The sequence below is a fragment of the Arachis hypogaea genome, chromosome 4 (genome assembly GCF_003086295.3).
Source record: "Arachis hypogaea cultivar Tifrunner chromosome 4, arahy.Tifrunner.gnm2.J5K5, whole genome shotgun sequence".
Lineage (NCBI taxonomy): Eukaryota > Viridiplantae > Streptophyta > Magnoliopsida > Fabales > Fabaceae > Arachis > Arachis hypogaea.
In genome coordinates this window covers 77041372-77068300 of record NC_092039.1, presented here as the reverse complement: position 1 = coordinate 77068300, position 26929 = coordinate 77041372, and positions in this window count along the sequence as shown.

The following is a 26929-nucleotide window of genomic DNA, read 5'->3' as shown; positions in this document are numbered from 1 at the left end:
AGTATCATCAAACTTTCTAGGCCAATCCTTTCTAGAGGCACTTACTGTCCTCTCTAAGATTTACTTTATTTCTCTATTTGAGACTTCAGCTTGCCCATTTGTTTTGGGATGATACGGTATTGCCACTTTATGGCGAACTCCGTATCGGCCCAAGACAGAATCCAGCTGTCTGTTGCAGAAATGTGTACATCCATCATTGATTAGTGTCAAGGGACACCAAATCTGAAAAAGATGTTCTTCTGGAGGAACTTCATTACTACTTTTGTGTCATTAGTGGGCGATGCTATTGTTTCAACCCATTTAGACACATAATCTACTGTCACAAGGATGTAGGTGTTTGAGTATAAAGGCGGGAATGGTCCCATGAAATCTATGCCCTATACATCAAACAACTCAATCACTAAGATTCCTTGCTGAGGCATGTTGTGACCACGAGGAAGATTGACAGCCCTCTGGCAACTATCACAGTTACAGACGAACTCTCTAGAATCCTTAAAGAGAGTAAGCTAGTAATAGCCACTTTTGAGTACCTTAGTGGCTGTCCGCTCACCTCCAAAGTGTTCTCTATAGTCAAAGACATGGCAATGCCATAGAATTCTCTATGCCTCTTATTCAGACACACAGCGTCGGATTATTCTATCTGAGCATTCGTTAAAGAGATATGGCTCATCCCATAGGTAATATTTTGCATCATGCATAAGTTTCCCAGCTTGCTGCTTGGTAAACTCCTTGGGAATAAAATGTATAGCCTTGTAGTTTGTAATGTCTGCAAACCAAGGTAATGTCCGGATGGCATAGAGCTGCTTATCTGGAAAGGATTTGGATATGTCAGTGAAGGGAGAAGAAGTCCCTGCTACTAGCTTAATTCGGGACAAGTGATCAGCCACCTAATTTTCTGTCCCTTTTCTATCTCTAATTTCTATATCAAACTCTTGCAGGAGTAATACCCATCTTATAATAATGACCTTAGATCCTTTTTAGTGAGTAAATACTTTAGAGCAGTATGGTTAGTTTAAATAATGACCTTAGATCCTACTACGTAGGATCTAAACTTGTCAAAGGCATAAACCACTGCAAGTAGCTTCTTTTCTGTAGTAGTGTAGTTTTTTTGCGCATCATTTGTACGTGACTAGCATAATAAATAACATGCAGAAGCTTGTCAAGTCTCTGACCAAGGACTGCGCCAATTGCATGATCACTTGCATCACACATTAGCTCAAATGGCAAGTGATAAACCCCATTTGTAGGGTTTATCTTGTATTGATTTTAGGATATTTTAATAGCTTTTACCCACATTTATTCAATAAATTAGCATGATTTTTGTGATTGTCTCCTTATTTATGCTTAGATGTGAAAACATGCTTTTTAGGCCTTTAACTTGATGATTTTAATCTCCCTTTGATTCCACTAGATGCCTTGATGTGTTTGTTAGTGATTTCAGATTGAAAAGGCTAGGAATGGATCAAAGGAGTGAAGAGGAAAGCATGAAAAGTGGAGAAATCATGAAAAGCCAAAGAGTTAAACTCGCCCATGGACGCGCACAGGCACCTTGCGAAATGGCCCATGGACGCGTATGTGTGCTGTGCGCGTACGCGTCGATGTTGATACTTGATTTTTAAGTGAATTCGCACCCAACGAATTCTCAAGAGTTGTGGGGCCCAATCTCAACCAACTTTGGCGCCTAAACTACTATTTAAAGCCAAGGATTGAAGAGCAAAGGGGGATTCCATCATTCACACTCATTAGGATTAGTTTAGAGTTAGTTTTAGAGAGAGAAGCTCTCACTTCTCTCTAAGACTAGGATTAGGATTAGGTTTAGTTCTTAGATCTAGGTTTTCATCTATTCTTTCTTCTACTTCTACTCTTCAATTCTTTGTTGTTACATTCATCATTCTTCTATTCTTTTGTTGTAATTTCATTTATGTTGTTCTTGTATTTTGTTGTAGATCTACTATTGTTCCTTCCATTTTCTTTTAATTCAATTCAAGATAATTCATAATAAATATGTTTCTTTGGTTTTCTATTGTTGATCTCTTGCTTTTGTAGTTGTAGATTCCTTTAATTCTTGCAATTAATAATGTTTACCTTTATTGCCTCTTATGTGTTTGATAAAATGCCTCTTTTGGCTTTAGTATAGATTTTGCTCCTCTTGGCGTAGGTAGAGTAATTAGTGACTCTTGAGTTATCTAATTCCTTTGTTGATTGATAATTAGAAGTTGCTAATTGATTTGAATGCCTCTAAAGCTAGTCTTTCCTTTAGGAGTTGATTAGGACTTGAGGAATCAAATTGATTCATCCACTTGACTTTCCTCCATGGTTAGAGGTTAACTAAGTGGTATCAATGAACAATTTGTGATCAAAATTGAGGAGGATAACTAGGATGGGACTTCTAGTTCTCATACCTTGCCAAGAGCTTTATTAGTTGTTAGTTTATTTTCTTTGCCATTTATATTTTTTTGTCTAGTATCTTAAAAACCCCAAACATACCTCATAACCAATAGCAATGCACTTTATTGTAATTCTTAGGGAGAACGACCCGAGGTTTGAATACTTTGGTTATTAATTTTAGGGGTTTGTTACTTGTGACAAACAATCTTTTGTATGAAAGGATGATTGTTGGTTTTGAAACTATACTTTACAACGAGATTTCATTAGTGAAATTCTAAACCGTCAAAAGTCCAATCATCAGCAAGTCCCAGTTGGGTGCAGAGATGATAGGAGCAGTGACAAGCTTGGCCTTTAGAGTTTCAAAGGCATGCAGGCATTCTTGGTCAAAGACGAACAGAACATCAGTGGCCAAGAGATTACACAGGGGTTTGGCAATTTTTGAAAAATCTTTTATGAACCGCCTGTAGAATCCTGCATGTCCTAGGAAGCTTCTGATTTCCTTAAAACTAGTAGTGGAGGCAAGCATTCGATCACTTCTACCTTAGCTTGATCCACCTCTATCCCCTTATTTGAGATCCGATGCCCAAGAACAATGCCTTCAGTTACCATGAAGTGGCATTTCTCCCAGTTTAGAACCAGGTTTGTTTCTTGGCATCTTTTCAGGACCATGGTCAGATGATCAAGACAGGAGTCAAATGAGTCTCCATAAATAGAGAAGTCATCCATGAATACTTCAAGAAAATTTTCTACTATATCCGAGAAGATGGATAGCATACATCTCTGAAAGGTGGTAGGCGCATTGCACAGGACAAATGGCATTCGTCTATAAGCGAACACGCCAGATGGACATGTGAATGCTGTCTTCTTCTGATCCTGTGGATCTACTGCTATTTGATTGTACCCAGAATAACCATCTAGGAAACAATAAAAAGTATGACTTGCTAGTCTTTCTAGCATTTGGTCAATGAAGGGTAAAGGAAAGTAATCTTTCCTGGTGGCATCATTGAGTCTTTTGTAGTCAATGCACATACGCCACCCTGTAACTGTCCTTTTTGGGATCAGCTCATTCTTTTCATTGTGAACTACTGTCATTCCTCCCTTCTTAGGAACAACCTGGACAAGGCTCACCCATGGGCTATCCGAAATAGGATAAATAATCCCTGCCTCATAGAGCTTGGTGACTTCCTTCTGCACTACTTCCTTCATAGCTGGATTCAACCGACTCTGTGGTTGAACCACTGGTTTAGCATTATCCTCCAGCAGAATTTTATGCATGCATCGGGCAGGGCTAATGCCCTTAAGGTCATTTATAGACCACCCAAGGGCGGTCCTATGTGTTTTAAGCACCTGAATTAGTGCTTCTTCTTCTTGTGGCTCTAGTATAGAGCTTATGATCACAGGATAGGTATCTCCCTCTCCCAGAAATGCACATTTCAGGGAGAAGGGTAATGGTTTAAGCTTTAATTTAGGAGGTTTCTCCTTTTCCTCAGAGGTTTTCATAGGTTCCTCTGAATCAGGCTGAGTATCATCAAGGATATTCTCTAGCCCTTCCTTGAGTCTTTCGGCCATGTTGACCTCTTCCACCAAGGAATCAATGAGGTCAATGTTCATACATTCCTCAGGAATGTCTAGGTGCAACATAGCTTTGATGGTATTCAGGACGAACTTTTTCTCATTGACTCTTAGGGTTACTTCCCCTTTTTTAACATCAATGAGAGTCCGTCCTGTAACTAGGAAAGTTCTTCCTAGGATAAGTGATGCACTCTTGTGCCCCTCCATGTCTAATACCACAAAGTCAGTGGGAAAGGCAAAGGGTCCAACCCTAACAATCATGTCTTCAACTACTCCTAATGGTATCTTAATAGAACCATAAGCAAGTTGAAGGCACATGCGGGTTGGTTTGACTTCATTAGTCAAATGAAGCTTCTTTATTAGTGAAGCAGGTTTTAGGTTGATGCCTGCTCCAAGGTCACATAGAGCTGTCCTTGTACACTGATGAGTTCATATTTTACGATATATTTTGGATTGATTTGAGTGAATTTCATCATATAAACCCACATCTATTCACCTAAATAGCATGCTTTTGAGATTTCTTCCTAAAATGTGCTTAAAAGTGAAAACATGCTCTTTTGTGCTTAATTTAGTCAATTTTAACACTTTAATCCCATTTGGTTCCTTGATGTATTTGTTAAGTAATTTTTAGGTTTCCAAGGCCAGTATGGGTTGAAGAAGTGAGGAAAAGAGCATGCAAAAGGGAAGGTTTCAAGAAATGAAAGATTTGGAAAGCTGCCAACCCTGACCTCTCTGTACTAACTTGTCATAACTTGAGCTGCAGAGGTCCAAATGAGACAGTTTTAGCGGCATTAGAAAGCTAATGTCCGGGGCTTCAAAATGATATGGAATTTCCTATAGTGGACATAAGTTTAAGTGTGCGTATGCACAAGTCAAAATTCAACATGTGTGTAGACACACACATCTGTGCGTCCGCACAGGTCCCTGCATGTGACCTCATTAATGGCAACTCGCTAGCAGCGATTTCTCAAACCCCAAAACCCAATCCAACTCATTTTTTGAAGCTATTTAAGGCTAAAGTGAAGAGGAATGAATGAAGGGGGGAGGGGGGCAATTAGGTTTAGATTTTATGATGTTTTATCTTGTTTTAAGGCTAAACTCCCCCTCTCTCTAGAATTAGGGTTTTTAGCTTAGTTTCCTTTTAATTTTAGCACTTTAATTCTTGTTTTAGTGTAGTTTCATTTATGTTTCAATGCTTCCTTGTCTTTATCTTCTTCATCTCTTTTGTTATTTTCTCTTTTATGTCAATTTTCATGTTATGAACACTTGTTATTTTAATTCCAATTAAAGCAAATTTATGTTTCCATATCATTTATTGCTTTCTTTAGTTGTTATTGCTATTTTCTTGCTTTGGTAGCTTTAGAATTTATTTTATTACAATTTAATATTATTTTATTCTCATACACACCAAGTGTTTGATAAAATGCTTGGCTTAGTTTTCACATAGTTTTTCTCCACTCTTGACTTGGAATTGATGACTTTGGTGATCCTTAAGTCATTAATGTCTATTCTTGTTTGATATATTAGAGTAGTTAGTTAATTTGGTCTCTCTTGACTCTATGTGACCCATTAGTGCTGACATAGGACTTAGGGATTGAAATCAACTATGCCTATTTGACTTATCTTAGATGTAATGTTGACTAAGTAGGATTAACTCTTCATAATCATCATATGTTTGTGGTCAATGTCTAGGATAGGTAACCTTAGCTCTCAATTACTTACCATGAGGTTTCTTGCATTTGAAGTTTCCTTTCCTTTCATTTTATTACTTTTGACTTTTATTACTTTGACCTTTATTTCTTGCATGTTTAATTTCTTGCATGTTTAGTTTTCACACTCTTGGTTGAGAAATTGGGAGTTTGGGTGGAATTGAATTGTGGATGTCTGTTCCGAGGGTTACCTGAAACTGTAGGTCGATCTCAGACGAGATCTTCTGTGCTGGTTGGAACGGTTGTGTCCGACTTGTTGGACTTGGTGGTGATGCTGATTCCTTCGTCCGCGGAGGGTGGAGGGTACCTGCAAGGGACTCCGATGCTTAAGTTAGCAAGGGTATTAAACAGGTATTGAGTAGAATCAGAGTATGAGTTATACCTGGGTGCTCCAGTGTATTTATAATGGTGTAGAGTGACCTTTGCAGATAAGATAAGTTAGTTATCTTATCTTATCTTTATCTTATCTTTAGTGGGAACCGCCCTTATCTCTATAGGCTCGGGCTGCCTTTGGTTTTAGGTCGTGTTCCACTATTTTGGCCCTTCATTGGGCTTTCCTGGAAATTTGGCCGAGCTCTTTAAAAAGAGGTCGGGTAGCTTGACCTGAGGAGATCGGTCGTCTCGTTGCTAATCATCCCGGGTTGGACAGCTCGACCCCGGGTATGAACAGTGCCCCTGCTCGAGCTCGGTCTTTCTTTGGAGGTAGAGTCTTAGTTTTTAGGACTTTCGAACCTTCTCGGGTGGAGCCGAACTCGAGCATTTTGTCAACTTCATCTTTGCAGAGTTCCTTTGAATGCGGAATGTTTCGCTTCCTCTTAGAGCGCGCGCTTTTGTATTAGTGTCCTAGCCTTGGGAATGTGCAATGGTTTAAATGCCCTCATTAATTGGTTTTTAATGCCCCTATTTTCTCTTGGTTTCCTTTACTTCAAATTTTGTATCCAAGAGACGGTTTTTCCTTTTCCCGTAACTTCCCTTCTTTTTCGCCGTTTCCTGTTCTGCATTTCTTATTTTCTTCCTGTGATGTTTTAGCATTCGCTGGTGCTTCTGCTTCGCGATCAATCCTTGCTGCTCTGCTCTTCGGCTTTTCCCTTCAAAGCTTTCCTCCTTCTTCCAGGTTGGTTCTATTTTTGATTCTTTGATGTCACTCTGATTTTGTATGTTGGAAAATTTTGAACCTTTTCCTTAGTTTCTGTACTTGGTTTATTGCTGTGATGCCTGTTTCCTGGTCTTCTTTCATCCTTATGTATGTTTTGGGTGATTTTCCTGGTTCTGGTTTCTTTTTAGGGTTGATTTCTGTACTGCTGTTTCGAAAAAGGTTGCTCCTTTGATAACTTGTTTGCTTCATTGATGATTTTGCTATACTGGTTGATGATTGTTCTTCGATAGAGGTGATGGTTTTTGATGACTTTCTTTTGACTTTTCGCCTTTTTCTTCTCAGGACGCTTGTTTTGTTTGAAGAGGGTTTTATCTTTGTAGCTTTTTCTGGGACTTCACTCTGTCATTGCCTCCAAAGGATGCCCCTGGATTAGTAACCCATTTCCTTTTCTTTGTAGGATTAGTTGGCCATGTCGTCTCGCAAAAATATTGTCGAGGCATCCTCTAAGGTACCTGAGGGGATGTCCGAGTGGTTGGACTCCCTGGTGTTGCTGTGTGTATCCCTAGCTAATGCAGAATTCTGCACAGAGCTTAGGAAACACCATCGAATATGTAGTAGTGAGAATCAAGAACGCAACTATGAGTTGGTGGAACCCGATTCTGATGACAGGGTCTGTTTTCCTACTTCGACCCGGGGAGAGCGTCCTTTCTTTTATGCTTACAATTTCTTCTTTAGCCAGATGGATATTATCCTTCCTTTTACTTCCTTTGAGACCGAGCTGTTGTGGTCTTACAACGTGGCCTCATCTCAGCTTCATCCGAATTCTTGGGGCTTTATCAAGATTTTTTAGATGGTTTGTCATGAGTTTGGCGTTAAACCCTCTTTAACCCTTTTTCTGTATCTATTTGTGTTGACCAAGCCTAGGACTACCAAAAAGAAAGCTTCTTGGATTTCTTTTAGGTCGGCCCAGGGGCATAAAGTCTTCTCCATGTATGATGAGTCTTTCCGCAATTTTAAGAATTATTTTTTCAAGATCCAAGGTGTTAATGGAGCTCGTCCTTTCTTCCTAGATGAGAATGGCGAGCCTCGTTTTCCTTTAGAGTGGCAGAGGAATGTAGTTGTGTCTTGGTATACCAGGGAGATGTTAGACGAGGTCTAGTAGGCCTTTGTCGCTGCTTTAGAGGATATTTGGGGGGAACCTCCTCATCTTGAGACCAAGAAGTTTCTAGGAGATCCATCCTTGATTCGTGGTGTGCTGGGTATTTTATAAACTGTACTCCCATGTCATTTATTTTCTGCTTTCCTTTCTGGATATTCATGGGTCGTTTGTATTTTACTTATTTTTCAGAGATGTCGAAGAATAATGACTCACTGAAGGCCTTTAAGAAGGCGAGAAAGGCTACTGCGGCTCAGAACATCCCGACTAAAGTGGTCGGGGAAGGGTCCTCCCAAGTTTTGTCAAAGCCGTCTGTCCTGAGCTCTCCTGGGCCGACGAGGATAATCCCGATTCCCCGGGTTCGTTTAGTTGACCCGCCTTCGTCTTCAGTGGGTACCTCTGCTCCTCCAGTTGCTCCTCCTCCAAAAAGACCTCGGACTGTTGAGCTATTTAATCTTGGTGCTCCGGATTTTGATGCGGTTGGGTTTGTGGACCAACAGATTTCTCCTTATGGTGTCATGCCTACCGACGATGTATCCGTTCTTTGTCATTTAGAATTTATTACTCGGAGTGGTTTTACTCTGGCACATGGGAGTGGCTTTATACCGAACTGCTCAAGATCTTCCTATTCATGCTACCAAGGCTTTTATGGAGGAGGCAAAATCAAAATTTGACTGAATTAAGGGTTTGAAGGAGGAGCTCGAGGTGGAAGTGGCCAAGCTGAAAAAATAGCTGAAGGGGGAGAAGGCCCAGGCTGTTGGCCTGGCGGCTGCCATGCAACTGGCCGAGGATACGGCTCAAAAACACAAGGATAGCTATGTTACTACCTATAGAGAGGTGATGGAGCTCAAGAGTAGGTTGGAATCTGATCAGGCCGATTACTCTGAACTTCAAAGTCATCTCGTAGGTAGTGTTACTGCGGCCTATGAGAATCTGAAAGAGCAGGTTTGGGTTATTGCCCCGGGAGCTGATCTTGCCTTATTTAGCTTGGATAATGTTGTGAAGGATGGTAAGATTATCCCTGACGATCCCGATAATGATGATGATGTCGTCCCTCCTCCGGTCACTTCTGCCAAAGCCTCTGTTGTCCCGCCTTCCTCAACCTTGGCAGTTGAAGCTACATAGCAAGAATCTGATCTAGACATCCAAATTTTGAACCGGGAAGACGAGATAGTGGACGCAGTTCCCCTTCAGACTCGCCCTCCTTCTCCCCAAGATGCTGCTACTGGGAACCCTTTGGATCCTCTATAACTTTTCTGATATGTTTATGTATAGCCTGGATTTTGTGGGCTTTTGAACTCTTTATTTTTGTAAGTTTGTGATCTCTAACTTTGGATGCTCCGGTTGCTACTTTAGCAACTTTATTTTGAAAAATAAAATAGTTTCTCCTGCTCTTGGGGTCGACTTCATGCGGCCTCTTGAGTCTTGTTTTATGGTAACTGCCTTGTTTCTTTGTGATATGCTTGCTTGCAGCTTTCTTTAGCTCTTACCTGGGATCTTCAGAGTGTTTTTTTCCGACCTCATTTGATTGCCTTTGTGCTTTGTTTATTTTTTGCCTTAGTCGAAGTGTCCCTTTTAAGGCTAGTTGTTTGTTTGAGTATTCTTTGATAGAATACTTTATAGATTGATTTTGGCGAGGTCGAGGTCTTTCGGGTCGAGTTATCTCCCTTCTGTTGGTTGGTTCTCTCAATTGACCTTTTCTTGAGTTATTTCTAGTAACCCCTTGGGTTTACTTTTTATAACTTTTTGTAGCTTTAGTCCGACTTCTTCATGTCGGTCCCTGTTCCGTTACTAGGTAATCCTTTTTCTTGGATCTTGTTCAGATCTCTTTTGGGGGTTTACCTTTTGTAACTTTATCTTTTCCGGGCCGACTTCGTCATATCAGGCTTTGTCAAGTTACTTGATAATCCTCTTTCTTGGACCTTGTTCAGTTCTCTTTCAGGGATTTATCTTTTGTAACTTATCTTTCTGGGCCGACTCTGTCACGTCGGGCCCTATCGAGTTACTTTATAATCCTCTTTCTTGGACCTTGTTCAGGTCTCTTTCAGGGATTTATCTTTTGTAACTTATCTTTCTGGGCTGACTTTGTCACGTCGGGCCCTGTCAAGTTACTTGGATAATCCTCTTTCTTGGACCTTGTTTCAGATCTCTTTCAGGGATTATCTTTTGTAACTTGTCTTTCCAGGCCGACTTTGTCACGTCGGGCCCTGTCGAGTTACTTGATAATCCTCTTTCTTGGACCTTGTTTCAGATCTCTTTCAGGGATTATCTTTTGTAACTTGTTTGTAGGAGTCCGACTTCCTCATGTCGGGCTCTTCGAAGTTATAGTAATCCTCTTTTATAGGGTTGGCCAGACCTCTTTCCAGGGCTTTACATATAACTTGAGTTGTTGTGGCTGGTCCGACTTTTTGTGCCGGCCAGTCTTTAAGTTATTTTATAGCAATCCATTTTATTAGGACCTCGTCAGGTCCTTTCTATGGATCACTTTCTATAACTTCTTGCATTATTCTATTTTCATCTTTGCCAATTTTGTAGATTTTGGGTTTTAACCCTCGTTTTTATTGTGATCGCGCAGTGAATTCGGTTTTCACTTTTTGTCGATCTGTAGCTTTATAATCAGGCGATGAATGTTTTCAGAATAATACGACTTGAGCGTTTGTAGAGAATCTAAACAAATTTAAAAAAAAAAGGAATGCAAATATACATGAGGAGTTAATTTCCTAAGTCGGGTGATTTGTAAGTCTTGGCGGGGCGCCTCGTTAAAAAAAATGTTTTCAGGAAAAAGAGTGCACCTTATCCAATATCTTTTATCACCCCTAGCTATAGTACCTTCTTAGGTTGCAGGCATGCCATGACCTGGGAAGTTCTCGCCCATCGAGTTCAGAAAGCCTGTAATAGCCCTTTCCCAGCACTTCTATGACTCGGTAGGGTCCTTTCCAATTTGCTGCCAGCTTTCCATCTCCCGGTCGAGTTGTTCCGATGTCATTTCATATTAGGATGAGGTCATCCTCAGTGAAGGTCCATCATATTACCTTTTGGTTATATCTGGAGGCCATTCGTCGTTTTAGCGCCTCTTCCCTTATCCGAGCTCTTTCTCGAATTTTCGGAAGTAACTCGAGCTCCTCCCTTTGAAGTTGGTGATTGGCTTTCTCGCTAAAGTGGATCACTCTGGGTGACCCTTCTTCGACCTCCACTAGGATCATCGCTTCCACTCCATATGCTAATCGGAAGGGTGATTCCTTTGTGGTGGAATGTTACATCGTTCGATATGCCCAGAGAACCTGTGGGAGTTCCTCAGCCCAGGCTCCCTTTGCATCCTATAATCTCCGTTTTAACCCTGCTAATATAACTTTGTTAGCAGCTTCAGCTTGCCCATTAGCTTGAGGGTGCTCAACAGATGTGAATTGTTGTTTTATATTCAGGTCAGCCACTAATTTTCGGAAGCCTGCGTCTGTGAACTGGGTACTATTGTCTGTAGTGATGGAGTATGGAACTCCGAACCTTGTGATGATATTTCTATATAGGAATTTCCGACTTCTTTAGGCTGTGGCATTGGCCAGGGGTTCTGTCTCGATCCATTTTGTGAAGTAGTCTATTCCTACTATGAGGAATTTGACTTGTCTTGAACCTTGAGGAAAAGGTCCGAGGAGATCGAGTCCCCATTTTGCAAATGGCCAAGGTGAAGTTATGCTGATGAGTTCTTCTGGCAGGGCGGTGTGAAAGTTGGCATGCTTCTGGCATGGTGAGCATGTCCTTACAAATTCTTTGGCTTCTTTTTGTAGAGTTGGCCAATAAAATCTTGCCCAAAGTACTTTTTTTGGCGAGTGCCTGCGCTCCGAAGTGATTGCCACAGATGCCACTGTGTACTTTTTCTAAGACGTCTTTTGTGTTGGAATTCGGCACACATTTTAGTAGTGGTATCGAAATCCCTCTTTTGTATAGAGTATTATTTTTGAGGGTGTAGTATTGTTCTTCTCGTTTTAACCTCTTTGCCTCTTTCTCGTCTGTGGGGAGAACTTCTGTTTTGAGGTAGTTTATTATGGGAGTCATCCATCCCTGATCATGGCCTGTTATGGCTAGGACTTTTTCTTCTTCTGAGATTGATGGATTCTGTAAAATTTCTTGTATGAGGCTTCTATTGTTGCCTCCTAGTTTGGTGCTGGCTAGTTTTGAGAGTGCATCGGCCCGAGCATTTTGTTCTCGAGGTATGTGACGAACCTCGTACTCTCCGAATTGTTCGAGCTGTTCCCTGGTTTTGTCCAAGTACTTTTTCATAGTGGGATCTTTGGCTTGGTAGCTTCCTGTTATTTGTGAAGTAACTACCTGTGAATCACTGAAGATGATAAGTTTTTGAGCTCCAACCTCCCTAGCCAACTTCAAACCAGCTAGTAGCGCTTCATATTCCGCTTGATTGCTTGAGGCAGGGAACCCGAATTTTAGGGAGAGTTCGATTTGGGTTCCCTGGTCTCTTTCAATTATTACACCTACGCTACTTCCCATTTTATTTGAGGAGCCATCCACATATAGATTCCATTCTGTGGGATTTCCGGTGAGTCCATAAATTCTGCAATGAAGTCGGCCAGATATTGGGATTTCATGGCCGTCTGAGCTTCGTATTGAAGGTCGAATTCGAACAACTTGACTGCGCATTACAAGATTCTGCCTGCCAAGTCTGTTTTCTGTAAGATCCCTTTTATGGGCTAGTTGGTCCGAACTTTAATGGTGTGAGACTGGAAATATGGGCAAAGTCGTCGAGATGTTATTATGAGAGCGTAAGCGAACTTTTCTATTTTCTGGTAGTTCAACTCGGATCCTTGTAACGCTTTGCTGATAAAGTATATGGGTTGTTGCCCACTGTTGTCTTCTCGAACTAGTGCTGAGGCTATTGCCCGATTTCCTACTGCGAGGTACAAGATGAGTGGTTCTCCTTCCCGTGGCCGACTTAATATAGGTGGTCGTCCCAGGAATTTTTTGAACTCTTAGAAGGCTTGCTCGCATTCAGCTGTCCATTCAAACTCCTTACCTTTCCTTAGAGTGGCGTAGAAGGGGAGAGATCTTATTGCTGATCCAGCCAGGAATCTGGACAAGGCTGCCAACCGCCCGTTGAGTTGTTGTACCTCTTTGATACAAGTTAGACTTTTCATGTCGAGTACGGCCCTGCACTTGTCCGGGTTTGCCTCGATTCCTCTCTGTGTGATCATAAAACCCAATAATTTACCCGCTTCTACTGCGAAGGTACATTTTGCGGGATTGAGTCGCATGTCATGTCGTCTTATGGTGCTGAATACTTGTATCAGGTCAGATAATAACATCTCTTTGTTTTATGTCTTCACTAGCATGTCGTCTACGTAGACCTCCATGATCTTTCCAATGTGATTAGAAAAAACTTTGTTCATTAATCTTTGGTAAGTGGCTCTCACATTTTTGGACCGAAGGGCATAACAATGTGGCAGTAATTTGCCTTTGGGGTTAAGAAAGAGGTTTTTTCTTGGTCGGGTGGGTACATTAGGATTTGGTTGTATCCCGAGTATGCGTCCATAAAGGAGAGGTATTTGTATCAGGAGGAGGCATCTACCAGTGTGTCGATGTTTGGGAGTGGATAAGGATCTTTCGAGCAAGCTTTGTTGAGATTGGTATAGTCGGTGCACATTCTCCAATTTCCATTTGACTTTTTTACCAAAACGACATTAGCAAGCTATAGCGGGTATTTGACTTCTCTTATGAAGTCTGCCTCCAGTAGAGCTCGTACCTGTTCTTCCACCGCTTGAGAGCGTTCTGGTCCTATCTTTATGCGCCTTTCTTGTACCGGCCGAGATCCTGGGTAGACTACTAGCTTGTGGCACATTAGTTTGGGATCTATGCCTGGCATGTCTGCGGCCTTCCACGCAAAGAGGTCGGCGTTGTCTCGTAGGAACTATATGAGTGATTCTTTTATATCTCCTTTTAGGAGTGTGCCGATGTTGGTTGTTTGGTCCAGGGTGTTCCTGATCTGTATTTTCTCTATTTCTCCTTCAGGTTGTGGGCGGAGCTCCTCCCGCCTCCGAACTCCACCAAGCTCGATTGTGTGGAATTCTTCTCCTCTGCCTCTGAGGTTTAGACTTTCGTTGTAACAGCGGCGCACCATCTTCTGATCTGCCTTTATCGTGGCTATTCCTCTTGGAGTTGGGAACTTCATGCATAGATGCGGAGTCGAGACTATCGCACCGAGCTGATTTAACGTTGCCCGACCTATTAGGGCATTGTAGGCTGAGCTTACGTCAACGACGATGTAATACATTTTGAGTGTTCTTGACTGACTTCCTTTTCCGAAGGTTGTGTGGAGCGAAATGTATTCCATCGGTTGAATTGGGGTATCTCCTAGCCCGAACAGGCTGTCCGGATATGCTCTGAGTTCTTTTTCTTCCAAGCCAAGTTTATCGAAAGCGGTTTTGAATAAGATATCGGCAGAGCTCCCCTGGTCTATCAACATCCGGTGAAGATTTGCATTTGCCAGTATAATAGTGATAACCATGGGATCGTCATGCCCTGATGTGATGCCGGATGCGTCTTCCTTGGTAAAAGTGATTGCTGGGATGTCGGGTGCTTCCTCCTTTTCTACGACGTGATATACGTCTTTGAGATGTCTTTTGCGAGATGATTTGGAGATTCCTCCTCCGGCGAATCCGCCGTGTATCATGTGGACATGTCTTTCTAGCGTTCGAGATGATCGCGCGGCTGGTCTGACATCTTCTGCTCTTCTTCTTTTTCTTTGTTCATTATCATGGGTGGCCAGGTATCGATCTAGCTTTCCTTCTCATACAAGCTTTTCTATGACATTTTTTAGGTCAAAACACTCATTGGTGGAGTGCCCACGGATTTGATGGTATTCGCAATATTCAGCCAGGTTTCATCCTCCTTTTTTGCCATTGAGTGGTCGAGCTGGTGGTATTTTTTCCGTGTTGCAAACCTCTCTGTATACATCCTCAAGAGACACCCGAAGAGGGGTATAATTGTAGTATTTTTTTATTTTCTCTCCATGTCGATCTTCCTTCTTTCTGGAATCTTTGTCTTTATCCCGAGGGATGAACCCAACCTTCGAGGTTTCTCCTAACCGGGAGTTTTCCTCCACGTTGATGTATTTTTCTGCTCGTTCCTACACCTCGTTCAGAGATGTGGGGTACTTTTTTTATATAGATTGACTAAAGGGCCCTTCTCGCAAACCGTTAATGAGGCCCATAATAGTGGCTTCTATTGGCATGTTCTGTATATCCATACATGTCTTGTTAAATCTTTCCATGTAGTTACGCAGGGTTTCCCGTTCTCCTTGCCTGATTCCCAGGAAGCTCGGAGCATGTTTAGCTTTGTCCTTTTGGATGGAGAATCTGGCCATGAATTTTTTAGCCATCTCGTTGAAACTTAAGATGGACCTAGGAGGGAGATTGTCGAACCATCTAATTGCTGTTTTTGTTAAAGTAGTTGGAAAGGCTTTGCAATGAACTGCATCCGAGGCGTCGGTGAGATACATTCTACTTCTAAAGTTGCTGAGATGATGGCTGGGATCTGTAGTGCCGTCGTATAAGGTCATGTCTGGGAGTTTAAAGTCCTTTGGGATTTTTGTCTTCATGATCTCTTTGGTGAATGGGTCTTGCTCCTTTCGTGCGTTATCTTCGGGAGTGGATCGGCTGGCTTTGGTCTTGACATCGGCTTCAAGTTTTAGGAGTTTGGTTTCCAGTTCCCGGCATTGCCTTATTTCTCTTTGTAGATCCTTCTCGGCCTCTCGTTGATGTAGATCGTCTTCCTCAAGTTATTTTAACCGATCTTGAAATGCATCCAAGGCTCCCTCGTTTGGGGAGTTCTTATTGTTGATTTGGGAGTATCTTTTGGTATGGAGTCTGCATTTTTATGTGGCGTTCTTTCTTCTAGATCTGAGGTTTGATCGTTGTCATGATCGTCCGCCATGGTAATGGGATGACTTCTAGGTCCCCAACAACGGCGCCAATGTTCCGAGGGTTACCTGAAACTGTAGGTCGATCTCAGACGAGATCTTCTGTGCTGGTCGGAATGGTTGTGTCTGACTTGTTGGACTTGGTGGTGATGTTGATTCCTTCGTCTCCGGAGGGTGGGGGTACCTGCAAGGGACTCCGATGCTTAAGTTAGCAAGGGTATTAAGCAGGTATTGAGTAGAATCAGAGTATGAGTTATACCTGGGTGCTCCAGTGTATTTATAATGGTGTAGAGTGACCTTTGCAGATAGGATAAGTTAGTTATCTTATCTTATCTTTATCTTATCTTTAGTGGGAACCGCCCTTATCTCTATAGACTCGGGCTGCCTTTGGTTTTGGGTCGTGTTCCTCTATTTGGGCCCTTCATTAGGCTTTCCTGGCAATTTGGCCGAGCTCTTTGAAAAGAGGTCGGGTAGTTTGACCTGGGGAGATCGGTCGTCTCGTTGTTAATCATCCCGGGTCAGACAGCTCGACCCCGAGTATAAACAATGTCCATTCCGCATAGTGTGGGAATGGCTAATTGGTTTGGTTTCCATTGACGCTAGTCTTTCACTAAGTAATTAGTGAGTTGACTAGGACCTATGGATTGAGATCAATTATGCCCTTTTGACTAATTCTCAAGGAGGATTGACTAATTTGGATTGATCCCACACAATTTCCATGTTTATGGTCCATAACTAGGATAGGAATCCTAAATACCCCAATTCTCACCAAGAGCTCTTTTTAGTATTTAAATTTTCTTTTAATTGCTTTCCTTTTAATTTCTTTGCATCATCATCTACTTTCTTGCTATTTACATCTCTTGCTTCTCTCTTGCATTCACAATGCCCCCATGCTCTCTCTCATAGCCAATAAATGAACACTTAATTGTAACTCCTAGGGAGAACGACCTGGGATTTAAAACTCCCGGTTATTGTGTTTTGATTGTAACTATCTTTTGGATTAACATTTGATTTGGGAGTTAGTTGTTGATCTAAACTATACTTGTAACGAATGAATTTTATTTTGAGAAAATTCTAGATCAACGAAAAATTCCTCTTTATCATACACGCATCACCTAGAGTGCATGGTATCATAAAGCTTCCAAGATCTTTAAGCTTCTCTGGTAAGCTATTCTGAATGATTGCATTGTATTCCTCAGTAAGGAAAACTGTTTGCGTTTCTCTCTAATCCTTCTTATGATTTAAAATGTCCTTCATGAACTTTGCATAAAAAGGTATCTGTTCAAGAGCTTCTGCAAAAGGGATATTTATATCTAATGTTCTGAGATATTTCGTAAAGCAGGCAAACTGTTTATCCTTTTCCTCTTGACAAAGTTTCTGAGGATATAGCATCTTAGCCTTCTAATCATCAACCTTGGTTGATGGAGGCCAAATGCCTTGTATGCTGGAATGGAGGTTACTAGCTTGCTTAGGAGGGTTGTTATCACTAAATGACTTACCTCCCTTGGTTGGGCGTTCAACGCCCAGGCTGCTACACCCCTGGGCATTTGAACGCCCAGTTTCTGCCCTTTCCTGGCGTTCAACGCCAGGAGTGGTACTTCTCCGGGCATTTGAACGTCCAGAACCATATTATACAGAGATCTGGTTATCCTCTATGGGCTTTTCATTTTTATTAGGCTGAGGTTGGGAGCTTAAGGTTTTCCCACTCCTTAGTTGAATGGCTTGGCATTCATCTGTTATCTGCTTAGATAACTACTACCTTGTTTGACTCAATTAGGCTTCTACATTTCTGTTAGAAGCCTGAATTTTTTGTAGAGCCTCTTGCAGTTCCAGCATTTATTGGGCAAGGGCTTGCAGTTGCTGAGTCAATGGGCCATCCTGCTCTAGAGGGTTAGGTTCAGCAACTACTGCCTTAACCTCTCCTTTTATAAAGGTCTCAAGAGATGAGTACAGTTGTTGATTAGTGGCAACAGTCTCAATAAGCTCTCGAGACTCGCCAATGGTCTTTCTCATATTTATCGAACCACTAGCAGAGTGGTCCAAGGACATTCTATCCATGTTTGAAAGCCCATAGTAGAAGATGTCTAATTGTACCCATTCTGGAAATATTTCAATGACGTATTTTCTTAGCATCCTTTTATGCCTCTTCCAGGCATCATAAAGAGATTTACCATCTCCTTGTTTGAAGTCTTGGATGTCCAGTCTCAGCTGGGTCACCTTTCTTAGGGGGAAGTATTGGTTTAAAAACTTGTCCACTAACTGTTTCCAAGTTTTTAAACTAGCTTTAGGTTGGTTGTCCAACCACCTTTTTGCTTGATCCTTTAAAGCAAAAGGAAAGAGCAATAATCTGTAGACCTCTTGGTCTACTCCCTCACTGTGTACTGTGTCAGCAATCCTTAAGAAATCTACAAGAAATTCTATAGGTTCTTCCTGAGGAAGCCTAGAATACTGGCAGTTCTGCTACGCCAGAGTAATATGTTGAGGGTTTAATTCAAAGCTACTAGCTCTGATTTGAGGTATGTTGATGCTTCTTCCATAGAAGTCAGTATTGGGACTTGTATAAGATCTCAGAGTTCTTCTGAACTCTTCATTCCCACTTGGGTTCACATTAAGAAAGGTAGAGGATGAAGAAGGAAGAAGATAGAAGGAGTAGAAGAAAAGATAGAAGTAGATAAGATAAACAAATTTTTTTAACCGAAATTAAAATTAATTAACTAAAAAGAAAAAAAATTGAAAAAGAATAAAAAGATGTGAAAGAGAAGTTTTCGAAAATTGAAAGATAGAAGAGTTAGTTAGGAAGTTTTGAAAAAGAGGAAATAGAAGATAAGTAACTAATTAAAAAGAGATTTGAATTTAAGATTTGAAATTTAAAAATTAAAATTAAAATTTTGAAAATTGAAATTGAAATTTGAATTTTGACATTTGAATTTTGAAGTTTTAAAATTTTGAATTTTGAAAAAGTCAATAAGATAAGATAGAGATTTGAAAAAGTTTTTTATTTTTGAAAAATTCAAATTTCGAAAATTGAATTTTGAATTTTAAATTTTGAGAATAGAAATTTGAAATTTAAATTTTGAAATTTTGAAAGTTGGAATTTTAATTTTGAAATATGATAAGATAAGATTTTGAAAAAGATATAATTTTTTTTATTTTGAAAAGATTTGATTTTTGAATTTTAAAATTAGGATAAGATAAGATAAAAAATTTTGAAATTAAAATATGAATTTTTAACTTAAAATTTCGAAAATTACTTAAAATGAAAATAAAAAAGATTTTTTTTTATTTTTGAATTTAATGAGAAAAGAGAAAAACAAGTAAAAGACACAAGACTTAAAATTTTTAGACCTAATGCTCCTTATTTTCGAAAATTTGGAGGAAAAACACCAAGGAACACCAAACTTAAAAATTTTAAGATCGAAACATAAAAAAGACTCAAGAACACTTTGAAGACTCACAAGAACCAGAAGAACAAGACTCAAAGACTCAAACAACTCAAGTACATAAAAAGAACACCAAACTTAAAATTTTTAGAAAACTAAAAATAAGTTTTCAAAAATTAAAGAAAAATAACAAGAGAACACCAAACTTAAAAATTTGACACAAGATTTAATCAAAGAAAAGTTATTTTTGAAATGTTTTGAAAGGAAGATATCAAAAAATTAAAAATTTCTGTAATTAATAAATATTGAATCTCAAATAAGCAAAAAGTTATCAAAAACATAAGCACAACGCTCTAACTAATTGAACACACACAAAAAATTAAAAAAAATTTGAAAAACCTTTTTTTTTATTTTTCGAAAAAAATAGAGAAGGAGAAAATAAAAATAAAAGACTCAATAAGAACACAAACAAAGACTTTAACTAATAACACAGATTAAACAAACAAAGGACAAATATTTCTTGTAAAAGGTTAGGAAGTTTTGGGAATTAAAAAATAGGAACATGTAAGCCTCAGAGAAACAACAATTGTCAACAACAAAAATCAAACAAAGAAAAGAAAAATATTTTTGAAAAAGGTTTTCAAATTTTTCAAATATTAGGAAGAAAAAAAATAAAAGACTTAATTGAAATAAAAATTACCTGATCTAGGGAGCAAGACAATCCGTTAGTTTGTCTAAACTCAACAATCCCCGGCAACGGCGCCAAAAACTTGGTTGCACGAATCTCCACACCTTCATACTATTGTACCAGCAAGTGCACTAGGTCGTCCAAGTAGTTCCTGAGCGAGTCAGGGTCGATCACACGAGGATTGTGGTTTGAAGCAAGCTATGGTTATCCTGCAGGTCTTAGTCAGGCAGATCAGAAGGAGTCAAATTTAACGTATTTTAATATTGTATAAATTACTTTTTATATCAAATATTTGGATGTTAAGCAGGGATAAGGAATTAAATGGAATAAAGAAAAAGAGTAATTACAACTTAGAAGATGTGTAAACTGTGAAAAGAGCGTTTGGAATATAGTTGAGGATTGGAGTTGCTTTGTCTTTCTGAATTAACTCTGATATTACTGCTTCCTTTGCTTGTGAGTTGTTTCTTCAATGGCGGGTTGTATGTGATTGACACTGGTTTGAGCACTTGCCAATACTCCTCCAGATCTGAACCCCAGGTTTAGTGTGAATCCATTCTGATTGAGGGTGAAGCTTCTGCAGTTCATTCTCCTCAATGATCCTACTCAAAATGCCACAGACAAGGTCGAATCTTCTGGATCAGAGGATGCTGTGCCTTAGGATTCTAGCCTCTACCACAGAGACCCTAATCTCCCCGTACTTCGGCTGAACTAGTGTCTCGAGAAGTCCCCAACGAAGTCGTGGAGTAGCCGCTTGAGAGACGTATATTCATGCTGGTGGTTCATCATTGTCCGATTAAAGATGCACTCTGAACCCATGTAGAATATGATAACCTTATGCCAGTTCAACACATTCATATTGATGAAGAACGAATATACATCTTAGAATCAATCAAAGACGGATCGAAGAGAAACAGTAATTCTTTTATTAATTCATAGGACTTAGCAAGGCTCCTCCCTTCAACTTAGGAGGTTTAAAAACTCATACTGAAAGTAAAATACAATGATGAAAACGAAATGAGGCTAAATAATGGAAAGATGTTCGTGATCTATGTAAAATACACTTTAAATACTAAACAGATGACTAGTAAGGATAAGACAGTCTATTTAGTGCTAAAATCCACTTCTAGGGCCCACTTGGTGAGTGTTTGGGCTGAGCTTTCATGAGATCCACGTGCTATGAGGTCTCTTGGGCATGGAACGTCAGCTAGGGGGTCCTCTCTAGGCCTTTGGACGATGGGCTCTGCTATTTGGCCGCTGGACGCCTGGAAGGAGGCAGGAAGCTGGCGTTGGACACCAGTTTTGGGCCTCTTAATCTAAAGCAAAGTATAGACTATTATATATTTCTGGAAAGCTCTAGAAGTCAGCTTTCCATAGCCATTTAGAGCGCTTCATTTGAACTTCTGTAGCTCCATAAAAGTTCTTTCGAATGCAGGCAGGTCAGATCTAGACAACATCTGCAGTCAAGGTTCTGAAAACCGGACCGGACCGGCCGGTTCGACCGGTTTAACCACGAACCGGCACTACAAACGGTCCGGTCTTCTCCTAAAAACCGTGCAGCGAAAAACTGCTTAAGAACCGGTGAACCGGTCAAAAACCGGCCGGTTGGATCGAACCGGTGACCGGCCGGTTATGCTAAACGACGTCATTTTATGATTAAAATAAAAAGAAAAGAGACCGACCCGACCCGCTCGAGGAGCACCCTACCCCCTTTCTTCCCCCAACCCCATTCATTCATGGAGAACCCTAGCCGCGAAGAAGGAAGAACAATAGCCCCCTGTCGCCATTTCATCTCCTGGTGTCGCCATCCTCAGCCCCAGTAACCCTCCAATCTCCATCTTCGCCTGGTTCCTGCCCAGTAGCCCTCCATCTCCATCGGCTTCATCTTCTCAACAGCAGCACGCAGTAGCCCTCTCATCGCATGGTCGGCGGTCCTCAATAGTCAACATCGGTAGCCCTCCATCGATCCCAGGTGAGTGACTCGTCCTCTGCTCATCTTCTTTGTTCTTCGCCTCTGCTCATGTTCTTCCATCGACCCCGGTAGAAACATGCATGAAATTGAACTTCCTCTGTGAACTGAACTTAGAATTATGTTTAATTTTCTGTGAACTGAACTTAGAATTATGTTTTATTTTGTTGGTCAATTTGTGTTTGGTCAATTTGTTTCCTCGTCTCAATTTCTGTTTGCTGCTGAGCATAAGAAATAAAAAATCTGAACTGTGAACTGTGTGAAGTGTGAACTTGCTCTGTGAAATTGGCTCTGTGAACCGTTCAATTTCTGTGAACTTAGCTCTGTAAACTTCCTCTGCTCAGTGCTCATCTTCTTCCTTCTTTGTTCTTCTACTCAATTCCTGTTTGTTGGTTAGCATAAAAAATTAATAATCTGAAAATTAACTGGCTGTGGCTGATCTTCTATTTTGCAGCTCAATTCCTATTTGTTGCACAATTTCTATTTTGTTGGTCAATTTGAACTGTGAACTTGCTCTGTAACTGAAGATATTCTGTTTTCTGTTGCTCTCTATTTGTCAATTTTATACAAACACGGTTTGGTATGTAACTAAAGACATTCTATTTTCTGTTGCTCTTTTTTCTTTGTTGCTCCATATCTTTTGTGCCCCCCTTCTCTTTTCCCAGTTAAGATTAAATGATTCTTCCATTATGAACTTTGGTTGCATTCGGCAAATATTGTTTAATGTTTATACAATGCATATTGTCTTAAATACAGATTGATGTCTGAAGGATTTATTTCATACCTGGAGTTGTGGAAAAAAATGGAGTTTCATTTAAAAGATTGTAACATCATTTGCAGTATCAGCTACTTTGTTGATGTAAATATTAATATTATACTCTAATATGCTATCTTGTATTGCTTCCTTTTGTAAATATCAATTTCTGACTTTCTGTGAACTGTTTAATTTCTGACTTGGCTGTTTTTACTTTTAAATTTCATATATGTTTTATTAATTTCAGTTATGGAAGATAATATTAATCAAGAAGTATCTGCTAATAACAATGTTTTATATAGTGTTTTAAATTTTGAAGATATTTTAAGATTTATATCAGACTATAATTATATTTTAGGATGCGTATTTATAATTTATTTATTATTCTATTCTAAAACGGTTTTTCCGGTTGAACCACCGGTTGAACCGGTTAGACCAGTGAACCAGTGAACCAGTGACTAGAGCGGTTTAATAACCGGTCTGGTTTTCTGAACCTTGTCTGCAGTGCTTTCTCTATCTTTGAATCAGACTTCTGCTCCAGCTCGTCAATTTCAGCCAGAAAATACCTGAAATTGTCCAAAAATACAAAGAATCATAGTAGAATCCAAAAATATTATTTTAACACTAAAACCTATAAAAACTCAATAAAAACTAAATAAAAACTACTAAAAACTATATGAAAGTGATGTCAAAAAGCGTATAAAATATCCGCTCATCATTATCCTAGAAGGGATTTATTATTGTTAAACTAATGGCTAAGGTATTCAGGAAACAAATTGGGAAAATATGCATGGAAGTCTATATTGACGACATATTGATAAAGACTAAGGAAAATCCCAATCTGATTGCTAATTTACAAGGGAATTTTTATTGCCTCCGACTTCACCAGATGAGGTTAAATCCAGGGGAGGAAAATTTTTTGGTTTTATGATAACTCAAAAGGGTATTGAGGCTAACCCTAAAAAGTGCCAAGCTATTATAAATATGTCGAGTCCTCAGAACCTCAAGAAGGTACAAAGGTTAATATGTCGATTAGCCAGCTTCTCTACTTTTTGGAGAGCTTCTGCTGAAAATGTAAAGCCGATTTAATGAGAAAAGGCGTAGATTTTGCATGGATGGAGGAGTGTGAGACTACTTTTGGGCATTCTAAAAACTTGTTGTCATATCCTCCTGTTCTATCAAACCTTTATATTTATATTTATCTGTGACTGAAGAAACTGTGTCTTCAACTCTGGTTCTAGAAGACGAAAGTAAACAACAACCACCTATATATTTTATTAGCAAGGTCTTTTAAGGGATTGAATTAAAATATTCAAAATTAGTGAAGTTATCTTTCGCATTACTCATGTTGACGAGTCGGTTACGCCAGCACTTTCAAAGTTATTTAATCATTGTGTGAACCAATTAACTGATTAAAAAGGTTTTGCAAAAGCCATACTTAGCAGGTCGTACGGTGAGTTGGTCTATAGAGAAGTCACAGTTTGATATTCAATATGAACAACGCTATGCTATTAAGGCCCAAGCGATGGTGGATTTTTTGGCAGAAATGATTAATCCGGTTGATGAGGTACCCAGGTGGAAAGTTTATGTAGATGGAGCCTCTACTATTAAAAAAGATTTGAAAAAGGTTTTAAAAAGATAAGATTTTGAAATTTGATTTTGAAAAAGATTTAGTTTTAAAGTTTGAAATTTGAAAAAGATAAGATAAGATTTTTAAATTTTAAAAAAGATATGATGAGATTTTGAAAAAGATAAAATTTTTTTGAAAAAGATATGATTTTCGAAAAAAGATATGATTTTTATTTTTGAAAAGATTTAATTTTTAAAAACTTGAAGACTAAGATAAGATAAGATGAAAATTTTGAAATTAAAATCTAATTTTTTTTATGGAAAATTTCAAAAAGTAGGTAAAAGGAAAGATGGAAAAGATATTTTTTATTTTTGAACTTAATGATGAGAGAGAAAAACAAGTAAAAGACACAAAACGTAAAATTTTTAGATCTAATGCTCCTTATTTTCAAAAATTTGGAGGGAAAACACAAAGGAACACCAAACTTAAAAATTTTAAGATCAAAACACAAATAAAATACAAGAATACCTTGAAGACTAACAAGAACACAAAGAACAAAACTCAAAGACTCAAAGAACACAAGAACATAAAAAGAACACCAAACTTAAAATTTTTAGAAAACTAAACACAAATTTTTGAAAATTGAAGGAAAAACAACATGAAGACACTAAGCTTAAAGAATTGAAACAAGATTTAACCAAAGAAAAATTAATTTGAAAAACTTTTTGAAAGGAAGATACAAAGAAATCGAAAATTGCTGTAAGGAATAAAAATAGAGACTCAAAGAAACAAAAATTTACCATGAACATACACAAGACTCAAACTAAGAACAAAGATTAAACAAAGAAAATGAAAAATATTTTTGAAAAGCTTTTTGATTTTTTTCAAAAAATTTGAAGAAGAAGAAAATAAAAATAAAAGACTCAACTGAAATAAAAAGACTCAATTAGGAATGATAAAAAAAAGAAAATAAAAATTACCTGATTTAGGGAGCAAGACAATCCATCAGTTTGTCCAAACTCAACAATCCTCGGCAACGGCGCCAAAAATTTGGTAACAAGAATCCACACACCTTCGTACTATTGTACCAGCAAGTGCACTGGGTCGTCCAAGTAATACCTGAGCGTGTCAGGGTCGATCCCACGAGGATTGTGGCTTGAAGCAAGCTATGGTTATCTTGTAGGTCTTACTAAGGCAGATCAGAAGGTTGATAGATAAATATTTGTGAGATTATTATAATAGGGTGCTAATACTTTAAGGATAGTGTTGAGAGTTGGAATTACTTTGTCTTTCTAAATTAACTCTGATACTACTGTCTTCTTTGCTTGTGAATGATCTTCTTCTATGGCAGGCTGTATGTGAACAAAGCCATTGCTCGTGGTCATTAATCTTCTTTGCTCCAAATTAAACGCCATTGCCCATGGTCATTCGATCTGACAGGGGGTGAAGCTCTAGCAATTCATTCTCTTGGCAATCCTACTCAAAACACCACAAACAAGGTCGAATCTTCCAGATCAAAGAATGCTGCTTCTATAGATTCTAGCCTATACCACAGAGACCCTAATCCCCCCAAAAATTGGCTGAACTGGTGTCTCAAGAAGTCCCCAACAAAGTAGTGGATTAGCCATATGAGAGATGAATAAACATAGCTGTTGGTTCGTGCTTTCTGGCCACGTATTCACACGAACCCAAGTAGACGTGGGTGGTTGTCAGACATGTTTGTCTTAATATGATGAACAGAGTTGATTGTGTGATCATCCTATTCACCACGATAAAGATGGAATATACATCTTAGAAGTAAATCAAACACGGATCGAAGAAGAAACAATAATACTTTTATTAATTCATAGGACTCAGCAGGTTTAGAAACTCATACTGATGTAAAATACAAAGTAAAACTCGAAAATGGTGTGTAAAGTATGAATGATGTTCGAATGATTATGTAAAAATAACTTTAAATACTAAATAGATGACTAGTAAGGGTAAAACAATCTATTCAGTGCTAAAATCCACTTCTGGGGCCCACTTGGTGAGTGTTTAGGATGAGCTTTGATGAGATACACATGCTATGAGGCTCTTTAAGCAGGGAACACCAGCTAGGGGGTCCTCTCTGGGCGTTTGGACGCCAGTTTCTGCTCTTGGACGCTGGACACCTAGATGGGGGCAGGAAGCTGGCGTTGGATGCCAGTTTTGGGCCTTCTAATACAAAGTAAAGTATAAACTATTATGAATTTCTGGAAAGCTCTGGAAGTCAGCTTTCCATAGTCGTTGAGAGCGCTCCATTTAGACTTCTGTAGCTCCAGAAAAGCTCTTCCGAGTGCAGATAGGTCAGATCCAAACAGCATTTGCAGTGCTTTCTCTGTCTCTGAATCAGACTTATGCTCCAACTCCTCAATTTTAGTCAGAAAATACTTTAAATTGTACAAAAATACAAAAGCTCATAGTAGAATCCAAAAATATGAATTTAATACTAAAACCTATAAAAATTAAATAAAAACTAAATAAAACATACTAAAAACTATATGAAAATTATGTCAAAAAACGTATAAAATATTCGCTCATCAATCACTAACAAATATATCAAAACACAATAGATTATTATGGATTGTTTATGTTCAAATTATGAGCAAGAAATTATGTAATTTATCAATAAGTACAGTTAGGTACAAAATCATAATAGTAAGCAATTAAACTAAAAAAATATAAAACAGATTGAAGATAATCAT